Source organism: Leopardus geoffroyi, chromosome C1, assembly GCF_018350155.1.
Source record: "Leopardus geoffroyi isolate Oge1 chromosome C1, O.geoffroyi_Oge1_pat1.0, whole genome shotgun sequence".
Classification (NCBI taxonomy): domain Eukaryota; kingdom Metazoa; phylum Chordata; class Mammalia; order Carnivora; family Felidae; genus Leopardus; species Leopardus geoffroyi.
In genome coordinates, this window is record NC_059328.1 from 45,588,445 (window position 1) to 45,614,230 (window position 25,786).

The window sequence follows — 25,786 nt, forward strand, 5'->3', positions numbered from 1 at the left end:
GACTTTGATGATTTTACTTAAGTATCAGCCCCTCTGACACTGGCCTAGCAAAGCTGATTATCATATCCTCTGCATAGTAGATAGAGTCTATTATTAAGCTTAGCACACTGTGCTGTATATATGTGTGGGAGTGACTATGTCTTGCCTCCTTTGGAGGCACGAACCATATCTAAGCATCCAGTGTCCCATGTAGTCAATGACTGGGAGATGACTAACATCACAAAAGGACAGTCAAAGGAGGTGTTTTCTAGAAAGAAGTTTTATGGGCCAATTTAGGTACTTTTTAAACGTCAGTTTTTGAAAGCTACTTACTTTGGCCCCTGAAGTTTTGTATACGCCTAAGATATACAGTGCCCAGGAAGAATGGCTTGACCAGCACACTTTGGGGATGCCCCACAGGAGGTGAAGCACATGGCAAAACCTATGTTCATTTGGTGTTTGCATTCTATTCATTTGTTGCTAACAGCACTGAAAAAGATCTTGATCATTTCAGACAATACAGGTCATTGCAGGTAGCAAAGGGGAGATTCATCACCCAGCCAGGGCTGTCTTAGCTTCTAGGGAAATGTGTCATCAAACATGTCACACAAACATGTCACTGTGCCGGGCTAAGTGGAATTCATTTTGACCCTTTAGATACTGATTTTGTCGTTTTGATTCATCAGTTACTGTGACCCCATCTACTTCAAGGGTACAGACACTTAAATCGTTATTGCACCACAGGTAGACAGTGTTTAATTTCTACATTTTCACTTTCATTGTACGTTCTTCAAAATGAAATTTTTTTTTAATTTTTTTTTTTCAACGTTTATTTATTTTTGGGACAGAGAGAGACAGAGCATGAACGGGGGAGAGGCAGAGAGAGAGGGAGACACAGAATCGGAAACAGGCTCCAGGCTCTGAGCCGTCAGCCCAGAGCCTGATGCGGGGCTCGAACTCACGGACCGCGAGATCGTGACCTGGCTGAAGTCGGACGCTTAACCGACTGCGCCACCCAGGCGCCCCCAAAATGAAATTTTCATTTCAATCCTATACAGGTTCGATTTCCTGAATCAGTGTATTGTCTGTTCCTCATTTAATTAATTATAGCTTCGGTCATTGTGAATTTTACTTTGTGGCTATAATTCCTACCAAATCCAATTTCTCACATCATATAGTGCAGATCTAACTTTGACAAGAAACCACGATTATTCCATATATAGTTTTTGGCGTTTGGTTCAATAACAAAGATTTGCATATGTAGGTTGAATTACCGCCCGTTCCGTTTTGGGTTGACCGCTTATCTAAGCTCAATGTGCCCTGGGAAAGATTTTGCAGTTGCAAATGGCACCAACACACTGTGATCGTTTTGTCAGGCTTAATCTAAACTAAAAATAAGATGGAAAATTTTAATCAGGATTTTGTTGGTCACAACAGGAAGGATTAGAAAGGAGGGGGGGTGCAATGTCAAGCCACTCGTTTCCTGCTGGAGCAGATTGGCGTATAGAGGACCCAGGATACAGAATATCCAGATGGGGCTGGAATACAAACAGCTTGGAGATGAGGTTGATGAGCAAGAATGCGGACAGTTTGTGAATGGCCTTGAACACAGCCAAGATGAAGTTCGATTACAACAGCTGTTGAGGAAAGACCACCTTTTCCCAGGCTTCCCCCTCTCTGCCCACCAGTTTCCCGGCTCCTGAAAGGAATCATCAGGCTGGTCCGAGGCTATTCGTGGAGTGTGCTGCTCTTGGGTTGAGAGCTGTGCCTCAAAGGGCAGGCACATACCTGTGTGTTCTGCTTCCTTCTGTAACCACGTGCCTCAGGTGCGAGGCCACCACTGACCACCGTTAGGAAGGGCCAGTGAACAGTAGCGCAGAACCCAGCCCATTCTGAGTCCCAGGTGGAGACACAATCCTAACATCCTCAAATTCTTACCCCTCTTCCTAACAAGTGCTTATTGTAGGACCTTGAGCAAGTTGCTTAAACTTACTCAGGGTCCATTTTCTCATGTGTAAAAAGAGAGAGTCGGTGAGAACTCACAAAAATAACTTCTAACACTGAGTGTTCACTGTAGTTCCAGCACTCTCCTAAGTGCCTTTCGGAAATGGACTCAACACTAGGAACAACCCAATCATGTAGGCACTATTAGGACTCTCTTTATCTGAACATGAAATCAAAGCCCAGAGAGGTTAATAACTGGTTCGAGATTTCACAGACCTGGGTAGACTTGAATCACAGGGACTCCACCTGTCAGTCAGGTAACCCACTCCCTGCCAGCCACCCACCCACACACACACACACACACACACACACACACACACACACAAGCACCACCTAATTAATTAGCATAAGCATCTGATATATTTAGAACAGGTGGGCACCTTAATTGGGAAACCTGCAAAAGTGCCAAACAAGAGGGCTAAGTATAGAAGTGACACGATTAAATGTAAAGTTTAAAAATAGTAGTCTGTCATGCACATCCTCTCCCAAAGTTAGAACCGAATCACCCTCCCTAGGATGTGGGAAGTCAGACTAAAAAAGAGGAAATTCAGACCCTAGACTATAGAACAGGAAGGGCTTCCCCATGTCAGCTGCCCCAGCCCACTCTTATTGGGTTGAGATCCAGAGGGGAGGACTTGGACAGAACACTAAAGCAAGGTGGACAAGCTCCCATCCCAGGGGTTCCCACCTACCTCCTAGCTCTGCCTCCCCCACCTCGGTGCTGCCTTCCTAGCATTTGGGAAAAGAGTAAAAAAGGTATAACCCAGCCAGAGCAATAAGCGTGTTCACGTGTAAGAGAGCCCGAAGGCACACCTCTCAACACCTGACCTCCATTGGACCTCTCAGATTTCTCTGGAAATAACAGACTCTCTTCATCCTGTGCAGTTCCCAGCAGACGTATCATTTGGCCTTTCCCTGGGAACAGCGGTACTTCAGGGACATCTACTTCTGACTGCCAAAATGAGAAAAACATTTGAATGTCATTGGAGGGGATAGGGGACAGGACTTCAGTTCTTTTGATGGTTTTAACCCACTGCAAACTCAGCGGATGCCTCCTTTCCCTCTGAATTTCCCCCCTCTTCCCTTACCTAGCCATCTCTCCCAGTGCCTGGGTTTTGCAGATAGTCAACTCTGATCTGGATCATAGCTTTTCCATAGAATAGTTGCATAGCCACTGCGCAAGTCACTAAGCTACCTAATTATTATTCTGTGCTTCAGCTTCCAAATCTACAAAATGAGATAATTATATCTTCCTCAAAGAGCTATACTCAAGGTTAAATGAAATCGCACAAAGGACAATGCTTGTAAAATCTCTTTAAAAGATGCCCTCCCTTTTTTTATGATAAGCTCGAGCAGCACGTCCCCTACATCAAAGTAGAGAAATAGAAAAACCCAAATGCTACCTTATATTTTCATGGCATACATTAGTGTTTCTGGACATTGTTGCATTTGATTTGGTTTACTGATATGTGAGTGAAACTCCATTCCCCAAGTATTTACGAAAATTTAAGAGTGCCTACCTCATTGTGTTGCTGTTGGGATTAAGCGAATTAATACATTCAAAGGTTTAGAAGAGTTATTCATTATTATTTACCAGTTATTATATTATCATGATGATTGTACACCATGTGCTTTGTTAGCTGCTAAGAACATGGAGATGAACAGACACAGATTTTCCCCTCTAGAAGGGCCCAGGCATCTTACTGACATCCTTTAAAGATACACGAAAGGAAACTCAGAAAAGTCATTTACTCGCTAAGGTTGTGAGTGGATACATGACAGGGAAAGGACTCCAACCCAAACCCAAACATTCTCTCCCTCTGATGTCCATGTTCTCGCACCACAGTATCAGATAATGTTATTTGATTTCAGCTCTCCCCCAATGTGATCTTGACCTTTACTACCAATCATTTCCATGACTCCTGCCTCCAGATGCTGCTTGGGTTTCAAGTATGGAGATAAAGAGAAAGAGGGTTTAAAAAATTATATATATGTGTAAAATGTATAATTATATAACATTATGTATTTTTATACAAACATATATAATTATATATAATTATGTGTTATAAAATGCATAATTTATAAATACATACTATGTTTATATTATTATATTATTACTACAATATGTACCTTTTTATACATTATGTATTTATAAATATGTTATATATACATTATATATAATTATATAAATATAATTTTGTATATATATACATACACACACACACACACACACACACATATATATATACATGAAAGAGAAAGTCTGTTGTTTACAAGGCACCTGTTGTTTACAAGGCACCGAACTGAGATCCTTTTACTAGATACCTTCACAGGTCCCACTTATGATGAGTATTACTGCCCTAATTATTATGCTTAGAACCAATTCTTAGAAAAGACCATATATTTCCCAGGTAGCTGGTGGGTCCGGGACCCAGGCCCCTCCTGAGTCACAGCCCCTACTCAAACCCCCACATCATCTATAAGGATTTCGGATTTGCTCTGTCCAGCTCTTCACTGCACTCTTATGGAGCAGCTTCGAGGTGCCAGTCCTGTGCTAGGGATTCAGAGATGTGAACGACATTGTCTGGCCCTCAGAGAGAACAAAGACAAATAATGATAGAAGAGGAGAAAATAAAAGTGTGTTGTTCATCAGGAGTCCCGAAGGTGAGACCATTAGAATGGTGTCACACTCGCTTGTGACACGAGAAAAGACTATGTGGGGAAGGACATAAGAGGCACTCAGCAAGTGCCTGAGCAGATGGAACTTGGACAGCCAACCAGAGAGGTCAGCATGTGGGAAGAAGTCTCTGTTCTACCAGCCACTCAAGTAACTTTTCCTCTAGGCATCTCAGTCCACACTATGTGCTTAGTCCTATTTTTATAAGCATAAGTCCTAGTGCATCAAAGAACTCACCATCTGGTAAGAAATCAAACAAGCCAATGTAAAGACTACACTCCAATGAATCAAATATGTAAATGTGACCAGCGCACACAGGGGACTCAAGAGCTGCATTTGAAAAAGGAACTTTGTATGTCTCTCCCCTGCTCGGTGGGGTAATCCTTCCTATATACTCCCGGAGGAAAGCTGAGGCAGGCCCCCAACTCCCTTGTTCACTCTTAGATAATCGAATGTTCAGTAGTCCTTTAAAATCCTTAAGTAAGGGATGCCTGGCTGGCTCAGTCGGACGAGCATGTGAGTCTTGATCTTGGTGAGCCCCATGTTGGGTGTAAAGAATACTAAAAAAAAAAAGGGGCGCCTGGGTGGCGCAGTCGGTTAAGCGTCCGACTTCAGCCAGGTCACGATCTCGCGGTCTGTGAATTCGAGCCCCGCGTCAGGCTCTGGGCTGATGGCTCAGAGCCTGGAGCCTGTTTCCGATTCTGTGTCTCCCTCTCTCTCTGCCCCTCCCCCGTTCATGCTCTGTCTCTCTGTCCCAAAAAAAATAAATAAACGTTGAAAAAAAAATTTTTTTTTAAAAAAAGAATACTAAAAAAAAGAATAATAAACAAACGGGGTTTTACAAACCCTTAAGTAAAATCTCATTTCAGTAACGTCAACGTAATAGGCAAAAGCTTCCAACTTTGTGGAACATGAATACTTTCTCCTCCTCTGTCTCTGGTTTACTGCAGTCCAGGGGACTGTACCCTTTCATATCCCAGCTCCTCCTCCCACAACTCTGCTACCTCTGGTCTGCGGACACATCCTGGGGTTGGACTGGTAGAGGGACAAAGAGAGAAGAGAACATGGTAAAGGGCAGCACCGGAGAACTTCCACTTCACAAGTATTGTCATAAGCCAGCGCTCACTCTCTGCTCCTGGTGCCTCATTAAAGACGATTAAAGCTGGGGGCCGCCTGGGTGGTTCAGTTGGCTAAGCATCTGACTCTTGATTTTGGCTCAGATCATGATCTCACAGTTCGTGGATTCGAGCCCCTTGTCGGGCTCTGCGTGGACAGCATGGAGCCTGCTTGGGATTCTCCCTCTCCCTCCCTCTCTGCCCCTCCCCTGCTTGCTCTTTTGCTCTCCCTCAAAAGAAATAAATTTTAAAAACAACTAAAAAAAAAAAAGATGATTAAAGCTGGGAGAAGAACTGGTATTTGCAACCTTTGTTTAGACCCTCACTGGGAGCACTAGATGATACTTGTGATAGGTTCCCCTCAGCTGGCTGTCCCCTTCCCACACCCCATCCCCTTGTTCCAGCAATCCGGTTCATGCGGACTCCCTAGTTAGTTCTCCCTCCCTAGTAGGTGGTTTGCGTAGAACTTTGCGTGGCTCCAGGCCTGCATTCTCTCCCACGTGGCCTGTATATATTCTTCCAGAAACACCCAGCAGCTCTGACCTGACAGAATCTGAGAGGCAGGCCAATCCAGGGCCACCAACCCTCCTCTCCATGGCCATGGCCACGAGCGGCTAGCTATCCCAGGCAGGAGACAGAGCCAGCCCCCTCTGTCACTGTCACTTCAGAGGACTCTTACCAATCACTCCAGATGGCCCCACAGAAGCCCTCACACTGGTTTTGAAGGAAGGGTGATGTGCCCTTCCCCGACCCTACCCCTGAAGGACTGGGATTCAGGGCACCCCTCACACCAAAGACGTTTTCCTCGCAAATCCTCTTTTAGCCTGCAATCTTCATCTCCAATCTTCTACGTCCCCAGTGTGATGCAGGATCCAAGAGCCAAAGAACTGATTGAGGGCTGTCTCCTTTGGGAACTCCACACTTGGTGAATGCAGCCTTTAACGTGGCCCACTGCCACCTGAACACCCTCTCCTATAAACAAGGCACGCGTGCCCCCACTTTTCACGTTAGGCAGCACCCCGTGTGGCAATCATGTTCCAAGTCGGCGCTCACGTGGGCTCGTCCCTCTGAAAACAATTCTTTCTGGCTCCAGTCCCCACCTCCTCAGGTTGTCTCTCCCAACGGCCTCAGCAGTCAGTGACATTCCGCCCCACTACTCTCTTGCATCCCGCGAGGTGGCACCAAGTCTCCCTTGCGTGTAACAGGCTCTGCGTGATTAATTTTTCATCGGTCGACTTCAAGACACTGTTGACTGCAGCCGTATGGCATTAGCTGCTCCCACTGTATCCACTGCCCATCTTCCTGGAAGATGCTCATTCAGCATCCATTCGTGCATGGAGTAGTGGAGACCACGTACCTTGCACCATAGCTATTTTGCCCTTAAGGGGTTCCTCTGCTGCAAATAGAGGGAATTAATCTTTCTTAAACCTCGATATGTCAGGTACTGACCATTTCACTTCCCAAAATAACCCTCAGGAATATGTATCACTTTACCACTCTTCCAGATAGGAAAACTCAGATTCAAGCAGGTTAAGTAACCCGCCTGAAGACACACAGCATCTAAACGGTGGAGTTAAGTTTAAGTACCTTTGACTCCAAAACCCATGGGCCATAATGAAAGGAGAAATCAGTTACAAGACAGGAGACGTGGGGTTCATCCCAACCCTGTCATTAATTTGACTGTGGCCCTGGATCATTTCCATCTCCTGTCTGAGCCTGAGTCTCCTTATCTGTAGGTGAAGGAGCCAGACACAGTGACCACTCCTGCCCTTCCAACTTGCAGAGCTCTGAGCTACTGAAAGGTGCTTATGTTAGTCACATTGGCTGGCACAGAGGTTTTAATTCAGAATTTCCCTTGTGGTAATCAATCTCATCTTGTTATTTCCTGCCTGCACTACTAACCTCCTTCATTTGGGATCATTTGTATTGCTTTTTTGTGTTACTCATGTCTACAGAGGGCCTGATTTAGCATCATCTGCAAATTTCATCAAAGGGCGTCTCTTCACCACCTAGGGAAACTTAATGGGCCAAGTGAAATACCAATGGCAGGGCTTGCGTCCTCATCACTTTCTTCCTCCTTACGTGTGTCTCTAAATAACGGCCCTCCAAGTGGGTTAGCGCTATTCCGAAAACCTGTAGCTTTGGGTCGGCTGGACCTGGGCAGAAAGCTTGTGAATTACTTAACCTTTACCTAACCTTTCTGGATTTCAGTTCCTTCATCTAGGAAACAGGAACCATTACACCCACCTCAATGGCGGTTTGAAGTATTAGAATTAAGGGTGGAATACGGAACGGTCCAATCCAGGGCGCAGAACAAGTTACTCCCCTACCATCTTCCCCATCACTAAGGTTTTGAGTATGGCCATCCAGAAAACCGCTTTCGAAAGAGGTTCTTTCTTTATCTGAATAGCCTTATGGGAAGTTTTCCTGCAATGCCATATAATATTGCCTATATGTCTCTTAACACCTCTGAGACCTATAATGCGTACCGCTGGCCTACAAATAGAGAAGACAATTAGTCTTCTCTATGTTTCTACAGTTTTCCATGGCTGTGAGGATTAAATGGAGTACTGCAGGTATAATGCTGGGCCACAGCAGGTAGTTCATATGGCACATCAGATGGCACTGTATTTGAATGCCCTCTGCTATTTACTAACTTGAAGGCCCCTTTGAGGTCTGATTTCAACATCTACCAAAAGGGGATTGTGATTCTTATGTTTAATGTGGTTGCGCAGGTCCATGCAGTACCGCTGGTGGGTATGCCCAACACCCGGAAAGCGCTCGTATCTGGTAAGACTTCTTCCCCCACTTTTCCCGAACGCTTCTGAATTGTGTTGTCATGGTTAAGAAGAGCTAAAGAGTATGTTAAAGAGAGAGAGAGAGAATGAGGTAGAGATGCACAAAGGCCAAACAAGTGACATGTATCCTTCTCTTGGAGGGTTCCTAAGAGTTAAACTTGGGGCGGGGTTCAAATATCAAGATGGTTCTGCATAGACAAAAACTTTACAAGGCGATCACATTTGGTTCATATCAAAATCACTCAGATCCAAAGATGCATTCCAAGCAGTTGACATCCATTTCAGTTGGATGCTAATTCCATTTTAAAAATTAATCCAAACTTGACAAGAAGCTGATCTCATGTAGCTCATCAGGATATCCCACTCCTATTCGGTTTCCTGGGAAGGAAACGGGGAGCCTGGCTGTCAAAGCCAGAGCTGAAGACACGCCTTTCCCTCATTTCAGCTGAAATACGCATTTCAGAAAGGACTGAAACAGCCTGGTTGAGTCTCATAAATCACTGCTGCCACGGCCTCGTTGCCTTTCAGTTGAGATTTACCAAAAAACAAAAGCACTCATGTCCTTTCCTGCAATCATTGGATCCGAGAGCCCCAGCACCAGAAGTGCCTCCGAAAGCTTGCCTCTTCCCTCCCCATCAACCCCTCACATCTAAAAGTCACTAAAGTCCACCATCCTGTCCTCCTGCCGTTTCCCAAACCCATCTCTCCAACTTTACTCCAGCTGTTGCTCCCTTGGTCAACACTTCTCACTTAGACTACTGCAGTCAAGTCCCAAATCTTCTGGACGCTGCTCGTCCATCCTCTATACTGCAGTCAATATCTTTATGATACGCCAACGTGACCATACTACCCCTTGTTTACAAGCTCCCAGTGGCTCCCTTCAGGATCGAGTACAAAATGCCCACCTTCACCGCGGACAACGGGCGTGTTCTGGCCCCCATCTATCTCTTCAGATCCCTCCTCTGCCACTGCCCCCCCTTACACTTTGTACCCCAGCCATAATTCACTTTGAACGACTGTTTTGTTCCTGGAATGCTTTAATACACCTGGAACTACCTGAGAGCCCTATGTGCTCTTCACAACTACATAAATATAATCTCCTTCTGAAGGCCTTTCTTGATTTCTCTCCACCCCCCAAGCACAGTTATCTGCTCTCCTGTCCATGGCCCCACACACTGGGCATCCACTCTGTTTACACTGTTTTAGAATTATCAGTGCACATGTCTGTTGTCCCCACTGTGCTTTGAATCCCTCAAACGCTAAAGCCATGCAGTAGTACCTTGGATTCCCATGTTCACAGAGTAGGTGTATATCCACTCACAGTCTATAAATATTCAGACTCCCTACCATGTGCGTAACTAGGAATCTGGAGATGAACAGATAGGCTGTACTCAAAGCCCCTACAGCTTGGAGGCACAGCCAATATACGGAGGCAAATAATAACACAATGTGACATGTGACTCTAAATAGAGTCCCAAGGAGAGGCCCTAAATAATCTCAGTTGGGACAGAGGGGCAAAAAACACTTCCAAGAGGAGATTATATAAGTTATTTCCTTTATGAATTGCATTTGGACTTTTAGAATTTCAGGTCTACGGTTCAAGATGTCAGACTGGACATGGCTCCCAGACAAGACCCCATTGAACAGCTAACAAAGACGTACAAAATAGAATACATAAATCCTTGGAAGTACTGATTAACAAACAAAACAAAACAAAACAAAACAAGCAGGTACAAACCACACACAAATCTCTGAAGGGTAGAAAGCAAATGGAATTACTAAGGCATAAGCTAGAGCACAAGAGGTCAGTGACAGACACAGACAGAAGACTGGAGTGAGTGTGTGACCCAGTGTAACCTAGTAGAGCCCTAGAAAGGCTTTAGAACAGAAGTGAGCAGGCCTGGGGAACCAGAGAGGGCTATGGGATGGCCATGATGAAAGAATCAAGACTACCCTGGGAAGGGCCAACAGTCTGCATGAGGGCTGGGGATGAGGGCAGGGAAGAGTTCAGGGTAAATCCACAAGCCCATCTTGAGCTGAAGAAAAAGAAGAAAGATGTTCCACCCAAGTCAGAAATGTGCTGCGGTGCTCAAACCCCACAGCGCACTCCCTTTCACCACGGAAATTGTGGGAGCTCAAGCAACCTGCTCTGCTCCCCGCCATGTCCAATAAGGACCAGCCTGCCATTCAAGGGGACCTGCTCATCTACGCAGAGGTTTTTGGATAAATGGACCACGATCACTAAGGGAAACCGTGCCATCCAGCTGCCTATGCTGTCAGGCAAGAGAGTCACAAATAAAAGTAAGCCAACTGAGGGTGCCAGGACGGCTCAGTTGGTTAAGCGTCCAATTCTTGATTTAGGCTTAGATCATGATCCCAGGGTCATGAGATTGATCCCCACATCAGGCTCAGCACTGGGCACAGAGCCTGCTTGGGATTCTCTCTCTCTCTCCCTTTACCCCTCTCCGCCCCCCCCCACACTCTCTCCCCCCCCAAAAAATAATAATTAAAAAATGTAAGCCAACTAGGTCAACATTTGAGGAAAACTGATGAGAAAGAGAAATCCCAAGACTGAAAAAATGCACAGAGTGCATCCTGGAGGCAACAGACATAAGCACGAAACGGAAGAGAATTTTCAAAGCACATTTCTCAGAAAGCTCACAGGAATTTGAAAAGTTAGTGTCGCCATGAGAAACAGGCAGTGAAGCGTCACTGGAAATGTGAACTATGTTCATCAACATGCCAAAAATTTAGCAGTGGCGCCAAATAATAGGTTGGTAACGGCTAGAGACCAAATGAGTCCTCTGGGAGATGAAGTCAAGGCAATCCCATGACACAGGTACCAGAAGACAAGGAGGAGGGAAATCAAGTTAAACTAAATGGAGAATGGGTCCAGAAGACTCAGAATTCCTCTAAGGGGATGTTAGTGAAAGCCACGGAGTGGTGCCGATACTGAAGAAAAAAAATAGGAAAAAAAAAAAAAAAGAAAGAAAGAAAACATACTCCTTGTCCTTAAAAAGAGATTTGAGTCTTAGGTTGAAAGGATCATTTCAGGATCATATCAGCATGATAGACATAAACAAAGCAAACAACAAAAATGAAAATGCACTCCCAGTCATGATCTGATGAAATTTCAAGCAAGACACTTCTAAAAGATGCCAGGGGATCTGGCAGTAAATGCACCTGAAAAGGACAAAGGATCAGACTGCGTACAGATCTTGTGTCAATAGTTATTGGCCCCAGAGGACCTGGAGGAGTGTCTATGAAGTTATGAGAGAACATGCTTTTGAATCTAGAACTTTATAAAGAGTGTGAAACTAATTTGAGAATTTCCAAAATGTGGGGGGGAGGGAATCCAAAAGATTATATACCAGGCAAAGAATGACTCTCCCCAGAATTAGGTGTCCACATCCTAATTCCAGAAACCTATGACTATGTCACCCCATACGGACTTGCAGATATAAACAAATTAAGGACCCTGACAGGGGTCACTGCAAGTGGGAAACCTTTCCCTTCGTGGTCAGAGAGAGATGTGACTGGAGAAGAATGGTCAGAGAGATGTCACAATGCTGGCTTTGAAGATGGAGGAATGCAGCCCAGGGCCAAAGGATGCAAGAAACATCTAGAATCCAGAAAAGGCAAGGAAACAGATTTTCCCTGAGTGTCTCCAAAAATGAATCCAGCTCTGCCAATATTTTGATTTTAGCCTAGTGAGACCTATGTCAGACATCTAACCTACAGAAGTGTTAAGATAATAAATGTGTGTTGTTTTAAGTCACTAAGTTTGCAGTGATGTGTTACAGCAGCAACAGGAAACTGTACAGTTCCCTCCCACACTCCTCTTCTGAAAACAATTACTTGGGAATATACTATAGCAGAATGAAAAAGGAAGCTAAGAAATATAAATAAATATGATGCAAGAAACAGTGGAACTAATCCAGAAGTAAAATGTACGAGGTGGATTTACAGCTGTGCAATAAATCCAGCAAGCATTTTATCAAAATTAGACGAGAAAGCCAGAAGGCTCTGTGAAAAAAATATCTTAAGGAGAGAGTGAACTCCACAGCAAAATCACAGACTAAGAGGCCCAATGACCTCAAATATGTGATGGCTACATTTGCATATTCTACAAATGTTTTTTAAAAGATGCACTAGGAACTTTGGGAAAAATCAAAAGTCGTACAGAAGTCATGATCCAAATACACACAAATTAAATAACCGAAAGAGAGTAAGAAAAGATCATCTATTTACGCAATAGGACAGGAATATTTCTCTTCCTGCGCCATAGCTTAGAATTACCATTTCTTCTTCATGGGCTCAATAACACTTCTATATTCTATATCAACTACTATTTATCCAATTACAATATTTGGGATGCTTTTTTTGGCGGGGGTGATTAGAAGTAACCCAGAGACAAAGCAGGTGAGATTTAGTTATAATTATAGTACCAAACACAATCGGTATCAAGACTGACAGGATGAAAATAATGTTGGCCATCAGGAGTTAGGGCGGGGGGAGGTGAAGGGGCAGAAAGTATAGGTCCAATAGTGTCCTACTGTTACATGATGGGAAGTCAGGAGTACTATCTAAATGACTGATAAAAAATAAAAGTTTAAGGATGGATAGATTTTTTTTTTTAATTTTTTTTTTCAACGTTTATTTATTTTTGGGACAGAGAGAGACAGAGCATGAATGGGGGAGGGGCAGAGAGAGAGGGAGACACAGAATCGGAAACAGGCTCCAGGCTCTGAGCCAACAGCCCAGAGCCCGACGCGGGGCTCGAACTCACAGACCGCGAGATCGTGACCTGGCTGAAGTCGGACGCCCAACCGACTGCGCCACCCAGGCACCCCTGGATAGATTTTTTTAAGCAAAATACAGTTGGCATCCCATATTAAATTAGTCTCAGGTATACAACATAGTGATTCAACAATTATATACATTACAAAATGCTCTCCAAGATAAGCGTAGCTACAGTCACCATACAAAGTTTTTACTATACTATTGACTGTATTCCCTATGCTGTACTTTTCATCTTCATGACTTATCTATTTTATAACTGGAAGTTTGTACCTCTTAAGCCCCTTCACCTATTTCACCTACCCACCCTCACCCCCACCTCTGACAACCCCCAGTTTGTATGTATAATTATATATACATAAGTAGATAATTTAACTTCTAACCATTCATTTAACAAACATCCATTGAGTAACTCTCTCCGCTAGTCACCTTCCTATGCATGAGGAATCTAACAGCGAACAAAATAGATAAAACCCTTTTTATCACAGAGTTTACATTCTAGTGAGGAGAGACAGATTATAAATAAATGCATGACTTATCGAGTGAGTTAGATGGCGGTCAATGCCGCAAAGCAGGAGTCAGTGAACTTTTTCTGTCAAAAGTCAGATACAGAGTAAATATTTTAGGTTTGCAGGCCAGAAGTTCTCTGTTACAAATACTTTGTCATTATAGCAGGAAAGCAGCTGTAAGCAATACATAAATAAATGTATGTGGCTTTCTTCCAATAAAACTTTATTTATAATAGTAAGCAGTGGGCCGGATTTGATGCATGGCCTAGAGGCCATACTTTGTATATCTTTTCTATACAGAAAAAGCAAAGAGGGACAGGTGCTAGGGAAAGCCATAGACAGATGGGGTGCCATTTTAAATACAGAGAGGAGAGAAAGTCTCCGGAGAAATGATACTCGGGAAATGATCTGAAGGACGGAAGAGAGTGAGCCTTACAAATACCTGGGGAGTGTTCTAGGCAGAAGGAACTGCAAGTACAAAGAAGGAGGGGGGGAGCACGCAACCTAGAGACCAGAGACCCTGAGGCTGGAACAAGAGGAGGGAAGAGGAGTATAAGACACAGGCCCCAGAAGCGAGGGAGGATGAGTATGTGGGTTGTGGGGACGATCCTGCAGTAAAAGTGTAGTCGTCAGCCAGCAGGACTCATTACCCAGGATCAGAATCTGCACTTTAACAAGACCCACAGGTGAACCCTCTGCACCTTAAAGTTTGAAAAGCACCCTATGGAGCCTCCTTGGCCATCTTAAGGACTCTGGCCTTTATTCTGAATAAGAATCAACCACTGGCTTGGGGCGCCTGGGTGGCTCAGTCGGTGAAGCGGCCGACTTCGGCTCAGGTCATGATCTCGCAGTCCGTGAGTTCGAGCCCCGCGTCGGGCTCTGTGCTGACAGCTCAGAGCCTGGAGCCTGTTTCAGATTCTGTGTCTCCCTCTCTCTGACCCTCCCCCGTTCATGCACTGTCTCTCTCTGTCTCAAAAATAAATAAACGTTAAAAAAAAAAAAAGAATCAACCACTGGCTGAACAGAGGAGTAACCTGATCTGATACCCATGTTAAAAGAACTTCTCTGACTAGTATTTTGTACTTACACTACAGGAGGGCAGGGGTGGAAGCAGGGAGACAAGTTAGAATATCTCAATAATTCAAGTGAGAGACGACCATGATTTGGACAAGGGGAGGTAATGAGAAGTGGCTGGGGTCTGGGTATAGTTTGAGGTAAAGTCAATAGGATTTTCCATCATTTGGGGCTTGAGGCATGAGGGGGTCACAAAGGAGTGAGGAAAGGGAGATGACTGTAAGATGTGGGCACTTAGCAACTGCAAAGACGAATCTGGCATTTACTGAGTGGGGAAGACTGGGCGGGGGAGTGGGTTGCAGGGGGCAGGGAGGGGTGGGGCCCAAGACCATGGGTTTCACCGGAGACATTTCAAGTTTGAGATGTCTGTTAGATACCCAGCTGGAGATCTCAAGCAAGCGGTTGGATGTACGAGTCTGGGGTTCAGTAGAGAGGGCCACTTACTTGAAATGCTAAAAATAACTTCAAGAACTAAAACTGATAGCATGAGAGATGGAGAGCGAGAAGGGATTCTGGAAGTAGAGCAATGACCTAAATCTTTCACTGCAGGAATCAACAAATACTATTGAAGTTTGAGAGATTAAATAACACCATACAAGCATATGAGTTAGAGTTACAGTAGTGCCCGGCCTGAAACAAAAACCAGTCTAAAAGAGCTCGTTTACGTTAAGGGAAATGAGCCAGTCACAAAAGGACAAACCCTGCCTGACTCCCCCTACCCAGAGCAGACAAATGGATAGAGACCGGAAGTAAAGGGCTGTGGCCAGAGGTGGAGGGAGGGGGAATGAGGAGTTACTGTTTCATGGGTACAGAGTTTCACTCGGGGGAAGATGAAAAACGTTGTAGAGACAGGAGAGGGAGTGTAGTTCATGCCACAGAACTGTACATTTAAAAATGGTTACAATGTGGGCCACCTGGGTGGCTCAGCCAGTTAAATGTCTGACTTTGGCTCCGGTCATGGTCGTGCAAGTTTGTGGATTTGAGCCCCATATCCGGGTGTCTGCTGTGAATGTGGAGCCTGCTTCAGATCCTCTGTCTCCCTCTCTCCCTGCCCCTCCCCACTTTCTCTCCCTCTCCGTCTCTCTCTCTCTCTCTCTCTCAATTTTAAATTAAAAAAATTTTTAAAAATGGTTAAAATGGTAAATCTTCTGAGCATTTTACCACAACACATTTTTTTAAATTTTTATAAACTCACAGAGCGAGCACACACAAAAAGAGAAATAAATTGTTACCTCGCGGGATGGGAGACGAGGACAGAGCGGGGAAAGGAGATTTCTGCTTTGTGTTTTGCACGTTTCTGAACTGTTTGGATTCTTTAGCCAGATGCACACATTATTTTCATACTTAAAAAGAAAACATTTTAAAAGAATGAGGATGCAGAGGGAGAATTTCAACCCGTGTTTCTGCTTGACTTGCAACTCAATTTCTCAACACACTATTTTATAGAAGCTGATTTCCAAGAAGCCTTCAAAGCCCCTTTTTATTATTATTATTACTAGAAGCCATTCCCTTGGAAGCAGACACTTGTGATTTTCCGATGGAGCTCACATTCAAAGTCTCGGAGGGTAAGCGCACTTGGAAACCTACTCAGCACAGCCGCCTGCCTTTGAACTGCCATGCTTTCCAGGGCCCTTCACGCATCCAGTTGGCTTCCCATCCAACACATCCATTAGGCAGCCAGTATTTACTGAGTCGCCCATGGGGGTGGCCAGAATCTGCTGGAGCATGCCCATGATAGAAAGCCTCCCACCAGCAAAGCAAGATCTCCAGAAATTCCCAGACTACAGCTGCTCATCGCCCAGGCTCCGACCAACAGACTACATGATGTCAATTTGAAGGCCTCTAATACATCCTTCTCATCTTACAGAATTTACCAGAAATTTTAATTTTTTTAAATTTTTTTTAATGTTTATTCACTTTTGAGAGACAGAGAAAGACAGAGCGTGAGCAGGGGAGGGGCACTGAGAGAGGGAGACACAGAATCTGAAACAGGCTCCGGGCTCTGAGCTGTCAGCACAGAGTCCAGTGCGGGGCTCGAACCCACAAACTGTGAGATCATGACCTGAGCTGAAGTCAGATGCTTAACCAACTGAGCCACCCAGGTGCCCCCAGAATTTACCAGAAATCTTAGATTCCAGTCACAGGATTCCAGCAATCCAGAGTTAGAAGAGACTTCAGAAATCATACAGTAAAAACCATTCCTCTTATCAAGGAAGAAATGAGGCTTAAAGATGTGCAATCACACACAACAAGTTAGAAGCAGCAGCCAGACCCAAAAGTAGGTATGACTATCAGGAAACATGCCATGCTCTAGATAAGTCTGAAAGGGTCTCCCAGAATGATAGATCCTGTCCTGTGGGGTTAGGTTGAGAAACAGGTGGTGATTAGGGGACTAGGAAGAAGGGAGGAAGCAGGGAAGGAATACATACATGTAGGTGAAGCTACCTTGGCAGGGAGTAATAGCATGATGAGTAAGCCAGAACGCTCTGGACTGTGAAGTCATTCAAATGATGCATGGTTTCTCCGTTGATTGACTCTTTTATTCAAGGTACGTGCCAGACATTGCTCTATGTGCTATGGACGTAGATGTGGTACTGCCCTCAAGAGACAGTCCAGCAGGCCAGATGGTTACCATGGCCACCAACAGAGACAGTTGCAACGCATTGCGATGAGCATGGAATAGAGCAGTGTTTCCTAACCTTTTCTGGCCATAAGAATCACCCATCCCAGGGGCACACGGGTGGCTCAGTCAGTTATGCATCTGACTCTTGATTTCGGCTCAGGTCGCGATCTCATGATTCATGGGATCAAGCTCTGCATTGGGCTCTAAGCTGATGGCACAGAGCTTGCTTGGGATTCTCTCTCTCCCTCTCTCTCTGCCCCTCTCCCGCTCACAGACACACGTTCTCTCTCGCTCTCTCTCTCTCTCTCTCTCAATAAAATAAATTAATAAACTTTAAAAAAAAAAAAAAAAAAAAAGAATTGCCCATCCCAGATTTACTAAGTTTGATTATTCAGGGGCTGATAATCTGCATTTTTACTAAGAGTCCCTCCCCGCGCCCCGCCGACCCCAGTAATTCTTATGATCAGTCAGTCTGGCTTTGGAAACATTCAGAGCTGGATTCTAATTCTGATTCAGGCCAATGATGTTACCTGCCTGATGAAATTACCTATAGAGACAGTCACCTCTCACCTGCTTCCAAGTTCCTAAGACTGCCTTTTCCAGCCGTCAAGATACAGTCCATTTTATATTGTTGTACAGGTCGTGTACTGCAAAAAGATACCAGTCAAAAGACTGAATGTTTGCTGAGCTCCCACCTCGTACTAATTCCTCCACCCAGAGGAAGGGACCCCATTTTTTTTCATCCAAACACTCTTAGCTTTGCCTCCTGTTTGAACTGTGTCTTCCCAAAGGGAGTGACTTTCATAATTCTTCAGCCCAGATAAAGTACTTTTTCCTAATTTGTGCAAAGACCCCCAAACAGACCAGCAGGCTCCTGAAAACGGTACTGGTACCATTGACCACTCCCAGAATTCCCTGCTGCAGAGGCCTTCTTCATTTCTTCAGGCCCTCTACCAGGCTGGTGTACGAGCCACTTCCTGTGTGAGTCCTTGCCAGTCAACTCAGTCCTCCAAAACAGGACGCAGCAACCCAAGTACTGCTGTCCCTGGCCTAGAACGAGACACACTGTAGCTTGTAATTAACCGTAGGAGTCTTCAACTCAGATCTGAGTACACTCTTTCGTGTGTGACCTGAATAAAGTACTATTTAATGCAGGTTGAAAAGTTTCTCATGCACAACTTTGTTGCAAGGGTTGAACAAGATAACACATGTAATGGTCCTTAGCACGGAGCTGAGGACCTGGCGAGTTCTATTTCCTACGGGCGATCTCATTTGATTTCAACTTCACCATGACCCTACTGGAGAGCTGTTATTGATATCCCCATCTCGAAAATGAGTAAAATGAATGTTGGGATGGGAAGGCAGTGGTACGGGGCTGACGTCCAAATCCAAGTCTAGCTGTCTAATCCGTGCGTTGTCTACTTTTGCCACTATTTCCACCCATCAGCTTTTCTCAGGGTTCCGGGTCTGAGGAGAGGAAAGGATAAGATTTCACCCTCAGTTTACAAATGCACCTCCATTAGGCTCATAACACAGGTATAATGGCACATAGCCTTTCGATTTTGAGGGCCAACTCGAATGGGTTAGTAATTGCTGCTCAGAAGACCATGTCATGAAGGATTGTAAGAGCAAGTCAGGGTACACAGAGTATCGTGATTGATTAATGATGTCAGCCACGGGAATGGCATCCAGGAATGATGGCAGGCCCTAAGGAGCACACCGCACCCCCTTTCAGGTTTCAAAGTCTGCCCAAAGTCAAGCACACTTGATAAAAAGGGAGGTCCAAGGGTACTAAATAAAGCTGTTAAAGACCATTAGCACCTTATTAAGACCTTTTCCCAGATGCAGCCAGAAACAGCCAAAGAATACAGAATGGGGGAACATTTTGGAGAAAGAGCATAGAGTTGTCTGAAGCATTTAACATGAGGAGCACAAACCCAGTTCTGTCTGTTCCCAGACTTCTCGCCTCCTTCTCTCCGAACATCGGGATAGGTGGAGGGAGGGCGCCGTGGAATTCTGAAACCTCCTTAAGAGGTCCAGCGGCAGCTTATGTGTGACCCGAGGCAACTAATCTAGGCTCTCCCAATCTCTGGGGTTCATCGGCAAAGGGCACAGAATGATCTCTCTCCATGGTTTTGTAAGAAGATCAAGTATCTAAAGAAGCTCCAGAGAACTCCACCCCTCAAAGTAGATGCTTGAAAAGTTTCATTCCCCACTCCTTCCCTTCCTCCCTTGAAGATCAGGCTTGTTGAGGTATAATTTGCATACAGTAAAATTCATTTATTTCCGACGTTGTTAGCTCCACGAACAGCCGCGTGTAACTACTACCACAGTGGGACATAAAATGCTACTCTCGACCCAGAAAGTGCCTTCATGCCTGTTTCCAGTCCATCCCTCACCCCCACCTCTAGCCCCTGGTGAACACCGATCTTCTTTCTGCCCCTACGGTGTTGTTTTTTGTCGTGACCTATTTTAAAAGCCTAAATCCAAACAGCAAATAATTCTCTTGACTTTTTCTTTTACATCCTACTCAAAAATAGCTCGGCTCTGACAGCTCAGCTCTCTTTTCCAGGAAAATTCTTCATTAAATAAATGAATTCAATGTGCATATTAAAAACACTCAGCTTCGTATTCCTTCTATTTATAGCCAGAGTTCACCCAGCAGGGGCCCAGCAGGCCTGTCAGGGTCTCCCTGTCCTCTTCAGCCCACACTCTCTCCTCCCAGCCCCAAGGCAGAGCTGGCTCCAGGCCCAGGCGGCACAGGCAAGTCAAAGCGCCAGAAGGGGCTTGGGGAAGTGTTTCCTGGGGAGCGTGATCCTCAGCTTTTCAGCGCAAACTTGAGAACACCCTGGAATTGCCATGGGCGAATGAATGGCCATATGATAATTAACAGCACCATGGAACAAGGGCCGAAGAAGGAGGGATGGGTAGGGCTATGCGTTCTCTAAAGTCCTGTCCTGCAAAAGCAGTCCCATGAGCGAGACAGATCACTCCACAATTCCTGGGGTCACCCCCACCCTCACCGCGTGTGCCAGATCCTGCATTAAGCACAAAAATGAAAGGTGGACACGCAGAGGGAAAATAACTGGACCTGGTTTCTGTCCACAAAAAACTTACTATCTACTAGAGAGAGAAAACATACAGGGAAGGAAGGAGGAGTTGAGTGGGGGAGGAACAGCACGAGCTATGGTGCCAAAGGGAGTGAGATTTTAAACCGATCTTGTCATCTGCTGGTCGTGTGACCCTGGGGATGTTGCTTCACCTCTCTGAGCCTCGAGGTTCTCATCCGTAAGCTGGAAATTACACCCACCCTCAGAGGGGTGTTATGTTTAATGAATAAGCAGCTAATGGATATAAAGCCACCTAGTCCAGTTACTGTTACAGACACACCCAGGAACGTGTAGGTACCTTCTTACCTTCCATGTTAGGGTTCCCCACAAAAGCAGAACCGGTAAGAGATGAGGAAAAAAGAGAGAGAGAGAGACCCTCTCAATACATATATATTGTAGATGATAACAGATACATAGATAGAGATAGATAATAAGGAATTTGCTCATGCAATTATGGAGGCTGAGAAATCCCAAGATCCGTAGTCAGCAAGCTAGAAACCCAGAAAAGCCAATGATATTGTTCCAGTCTGAGTCTGAAAGTCTGAACACTAGGAGAGCTCATGGCAAAGTTTCAGTGCAAAAGCCAGAGGCTTGAGAACCGGGAAGGTTGATTCTTCAAGTTTGTGTCAAAAGGCAGGTGAAACATGATGTCCCACATCAGCCCTCAGGCAGGAGTTCCCCCCACCTTGTTGTTGAATTGACTGGATGAGGCCTCCCCACATGAGAGAAGGCGATCTGTTTCACTCAATTTACCAATTCAAGAATGTTAACGTCATCCAGAAACACCCTTACAACGACTCAACAGAATGATGTCTGATCAAATGTCAGGGCAGCCCGGGGCTGGGTCAAGCTGACACATAAGATTAACCATCACCATTAACCCTCCCCAGAAGGAACTGGTGTTTTAAAGGGGTTAGATCAAGAGCTGGAGTCAGAATGAATGAGAAAAAGCTTACTTCTGACTGAGAGGTGTGGAAGAGATGAGATCTGGATCTTCTCTTCATAACTATCGTGGCACCAACCCCTGAGCACCAGGCCCATCCCAAAGGACAGGTTTGGGTTTAGTCTCAGACACCCCCATCAGTCTCAGCTACATCCCAAGATGTGACCTCTCACTTTCTACTGGCATTACAGTCCCTGTCTTAATTCTACTAATCTGTAGGCTTCTTAAGGATATTGTTCATGACTGATGCAGTCTCTGCCTGGCACATGGCAGAGGGGCAGGAAATACTGGTTGAGTGATATGAAATCTAATCCAACCATTTCGTGCAAGAGACAAAGCACCGAAGGCTAAAGTCTTATTTGTTCGTTCATTCGGCCAGCATCTGCTGAGCCCCTAGTAAATTCTGTGACAATAAATAAGGGTAAGTATAGAGAGATAACCAAGATCACGTATGCCCCTAAAAGCTCAGGCTAATACAAGACAGACAGAGGGAAAAATAAAGCTCCCACTATGTGCAAGTCTCTTTACGTACATCACTTCACCTTATACTCCCACTGTCCATCCATCCATTCATTCATCCAAATATATGTGTTGAGCACGGACAGTTCCAAGCATTGCCCTAGGTTCCATGGGTACCACAATAAACAAAGGAGGTATAGTTCTGCTGATACAGGGGGTTTGCAGTCCAGTGGGAGACACAGAGAGAGAGAGAGAAAGAGAGAAGAGAAAAGAAGGCAATTATGAAAAACGGCAGTATTTGCAACACGCAGAGGGATCTAAATAGAAAGAAAATATAGTCTGTCTGGGGGAGTCCAAAAAAGGTGTAACAGTAGTATTTGAGAATTGAAGGAAGAGGACGTGCTCCACAATCAGACATGCAGGGAATATGGAATCAATGGGCCACTGCACCTTAGGCGGTGAGAACAGCCTCCACAAAGGTCTGGCACCATGGGAGACCATACACAAAGAAAAGCTTTCATTTTGTGATAGAGCCTCTTACAGTTTAATTTTGCCCCAAACGTTATATTAAAACATAGGACCACGAGCCATTGCACACCACGGTCTAGCGCTGGCTTTTCATTCCAGCTGGTTAAACGTGACCCTGTGTGTGGCAGAAATCCACTATGCAGTGCTCAGAAAAGTTGTGTCACGTTGGGCTAGAAGTGCTGGGTCAGGGGACGCCGAGGGCAGGGAATAGTCCCTGTCACCGCTATGTGTATCTTTGCGGCCCTGTTGGTATTCGCCCCAACCAATCATTAGTACATCTTTTGGATTACATCGTGCTTTAAAGGATCGTAGACATGGCAAGCTATCAGAGAGCTGAAGTAGAGGCTTAGCGCTGCTCCTTGCTGGCTCTGTCACCACGTCAAAACGGTCTCACTTTCTCGATTAGTAATCGCTCATTTTCACCGAGGGCTATTTGCCAGGCGCTGCACCAGGCACCTACAGTCAGTCCACTGTCAGACCTATGCCATCGCAACGAACCCTCAAGGCCACCAGTGGATGTGCATAGGGGTACCAGGATCCTCATTTTACAGCTGTGCACAAACCGAGGCCCAAGAGTGATGAACTGATGGGTCCAGAGTCACACAGATAGGAGCAGACTGTGGTCCAGAGCTCCACAAGCTCGACGTTTCACCCTCTGCCAACTCCCTGCCAGGAGGAGAGGTGAGAGTAACCCAACTATGGGAAGAAAAGAATGTGTAAATACTGATTAGGCTATCCAGCCTGAGAACACCATTCCTAGATTTACAGTGATTCTTCAGTTCCCCCTCTACCAACCACGGGACAGTCCCTTCTCCAAGCACAGCACTCAGTATCTTTTACAACCTCGCTTCTGCCTCAAAAGCATTCATGTCCCCAACCCCAATACCAAATACTGCACATTACATCCTTTAACCCCCAAACTGTACTACAGATAATACAGGGCAATTCCTCAGCTTCCTAATGTCTAATAAGGAGGGTTTTGACAAGAGCCTGTAAGGGTTCTCTATGGCCAAACAATCTCTGGCTATTTCTACTCCCGGCCAAGATGAAGGAACAGAGACCAGGTTTACCCTACCACCTGAAACAACTGAAAAGCCTACTGAAAACACAACGGTTCTCAAGGCATTGGACATTTAGGCAAAGAAGAACCATGATTTCTGAGAGATAGGACACAATGAGGGAAATCTTCAAACAGATCCCATTTACAGCCTGAGTGAGTTTCTGGGCCACAGCACAGCACGGGGACCCAGGTGGAGGCAAGCGGACTCCCTGATCTGTGGAGACAGGGCTGGGAGTCTGGCAAGACCAAGATGAGCAGAGTTCGTGGGGCAATGTGCAGGAAGGAGCAACACACAGAGACAGGACTCCAGAGATCTGCGGATGGTCCCCTTAACCATGCAGCAGAGTGTGCATGGTAGAAAACTACCCAAGGCAGGAAGGGGGACCGGCCTGATAGGAGGAGAAGAATCAACCAATTGGCACTAACCCATATGATAAAATTGGCAGACAACTCCATTAAAACAGTGATTACAAATATATCCTCGGTATTCAAGAAGCTAGAGGAAAAGACCGAACACAGAGAGACACAAAAAATGTAGAAAAGACCTAAAGCGAATGATCACATCTGAGATGAGAGGTAAACAGTGTGGGATTAAAGGCAGGGTCAACATTGCAAAAGACAATGAACACGAAGACTATCTGAAATCAGGCAGAGAGAGAAAGAAAAAAAAAATGGAAAAACAATGAACAGAACATCAATAAGCTTTGGGAGAATACTATTTAGAGCATGAAAAAAAAGCAAACCACACACTGGGAGAATAGATTTTCATATCATACATTTGAAAAAGGATTTGTATCCAGAAGGCATAAAGAATTCTCAAAACTCAGTAATAAAAAAAAAAAAAACAACAGGGGCGCCCGGGTGGCTCAGTCGGTTGAGCGGCCGACTTCGGCTCAGGTCATGATCTCACGGTTCGTGGGTTCAAGCCCTGTGTCGGACTCTGTGCTGACAGCTCAGAGCCTGGAGCCTGATTCTGATTCTGGGTCTCCATCTCTCTGTCTCTGTCCTCTCCCACTCATGCTGTCTCTGTCTCTCAAAAATAAACATTAAAAAAAAAATTTTTTTTAAAAAACAACAAGCAAACAAACAAACAAAAAAAACCAACTTCAATTTAAAAACTGGATGAAAGATTTGAACACTTTACCAGGAAAGGTGGGTACTAAAGAAGCATGTGAAAAGATGCTCACCCCTCATTAGTCATTGGAGAAATGCAAAATCAAACCATGCTAAGACACGCGACCTGCCTATTAGATGTTAAAATTCAGAAAGACTGATATACTGAGTGTTGGGAAGGCTGAGGACCAAGTTGAACGCTCACAGGTTGCTGGTGGAGATGGAAAAATGTTGCAACCACTCTGCCAAACAGTTAGCCAGTTTTTAAAAAAGTTACACACCCAGGGGTGCCTGGGTGGCTCAGTCGGTTGGGCGTCTGACTTCGGCCCAGGTCATGATCTCACGGTTCGTGGGTCGAGCCCCGCGTTGGGCTCTGTGCTGACAGCTCACAGCCTGGAGCCTGCTTCAGATTCTGTGTCTCCCTCTCTGTCTGCCCCTTCCCTACTCATGCTCTGACTCTATCTGTCTCTCAAAAAATAAATAAACATTGGAAAAGAAAAATTTTTTAATGGAAAAGTTACCCACCCATCTATCATATGACCCACCCATGTGACCTTTAAGAGTTTAACAAGACTAATGTTCTTGGCAGCTTTATTTCTAATAGCCAACAACTGGAAATAAACCAAATGTTCATCAACAGGTCAACGGATAAATTATGGTCAATATTTACGACAGACCAACACTCAGCAATACAAAGGAATGATTGAAATGAAACGGCAAATCTGCAAATAATTATGCTGAAAAAGTCATTTTTCTTTTATTTGAGAAAGAAAGAGGGGGAGAGAGAGCAGAAGTAGGGGGAAAGAGCAGAGGGGGAGGGAGAGAGAGAGAGAGAGAGAGAGAGAGAGAGAAATCTCAAGCAGGCTCTAGTACTCATCCTCACGGGGCTCGATCGCATGACCCGGGGATCGTGACCTGAACTGAAATTAAGAGTCAGAGGCTCAACCGGCTGAGCCACCCAGGCGCCCCTGTCTTCTGCCTTCTTTAGGGTACC

At 45.1% G+C, this 25,786-nt stretch overlaps 1 long non-coding RNA gene across 1 annotated transcript; it reads right to left on the minus strand.

Annotated features, from left to right (window-relative positions):
- Positions 1-3,681: 3,681 nt before the first annotated feature.
- LOC123599986 lies at positions 3,682-17,720 on the minus strand. The gene is made up of 3 exons (XR_006713402.1): positions 17,386-17,720; positions 16,189-16,299; positions 3,682-3,918 (listed from the first exon to the last, which is right to left on the minus strand). It is a non-coding gene; the product is annotated as an uncharacterized LOC123599986 (long non-coding RNA).
- Positions 17,721-25,786: the final 8,066 nt, after the last annotated feature.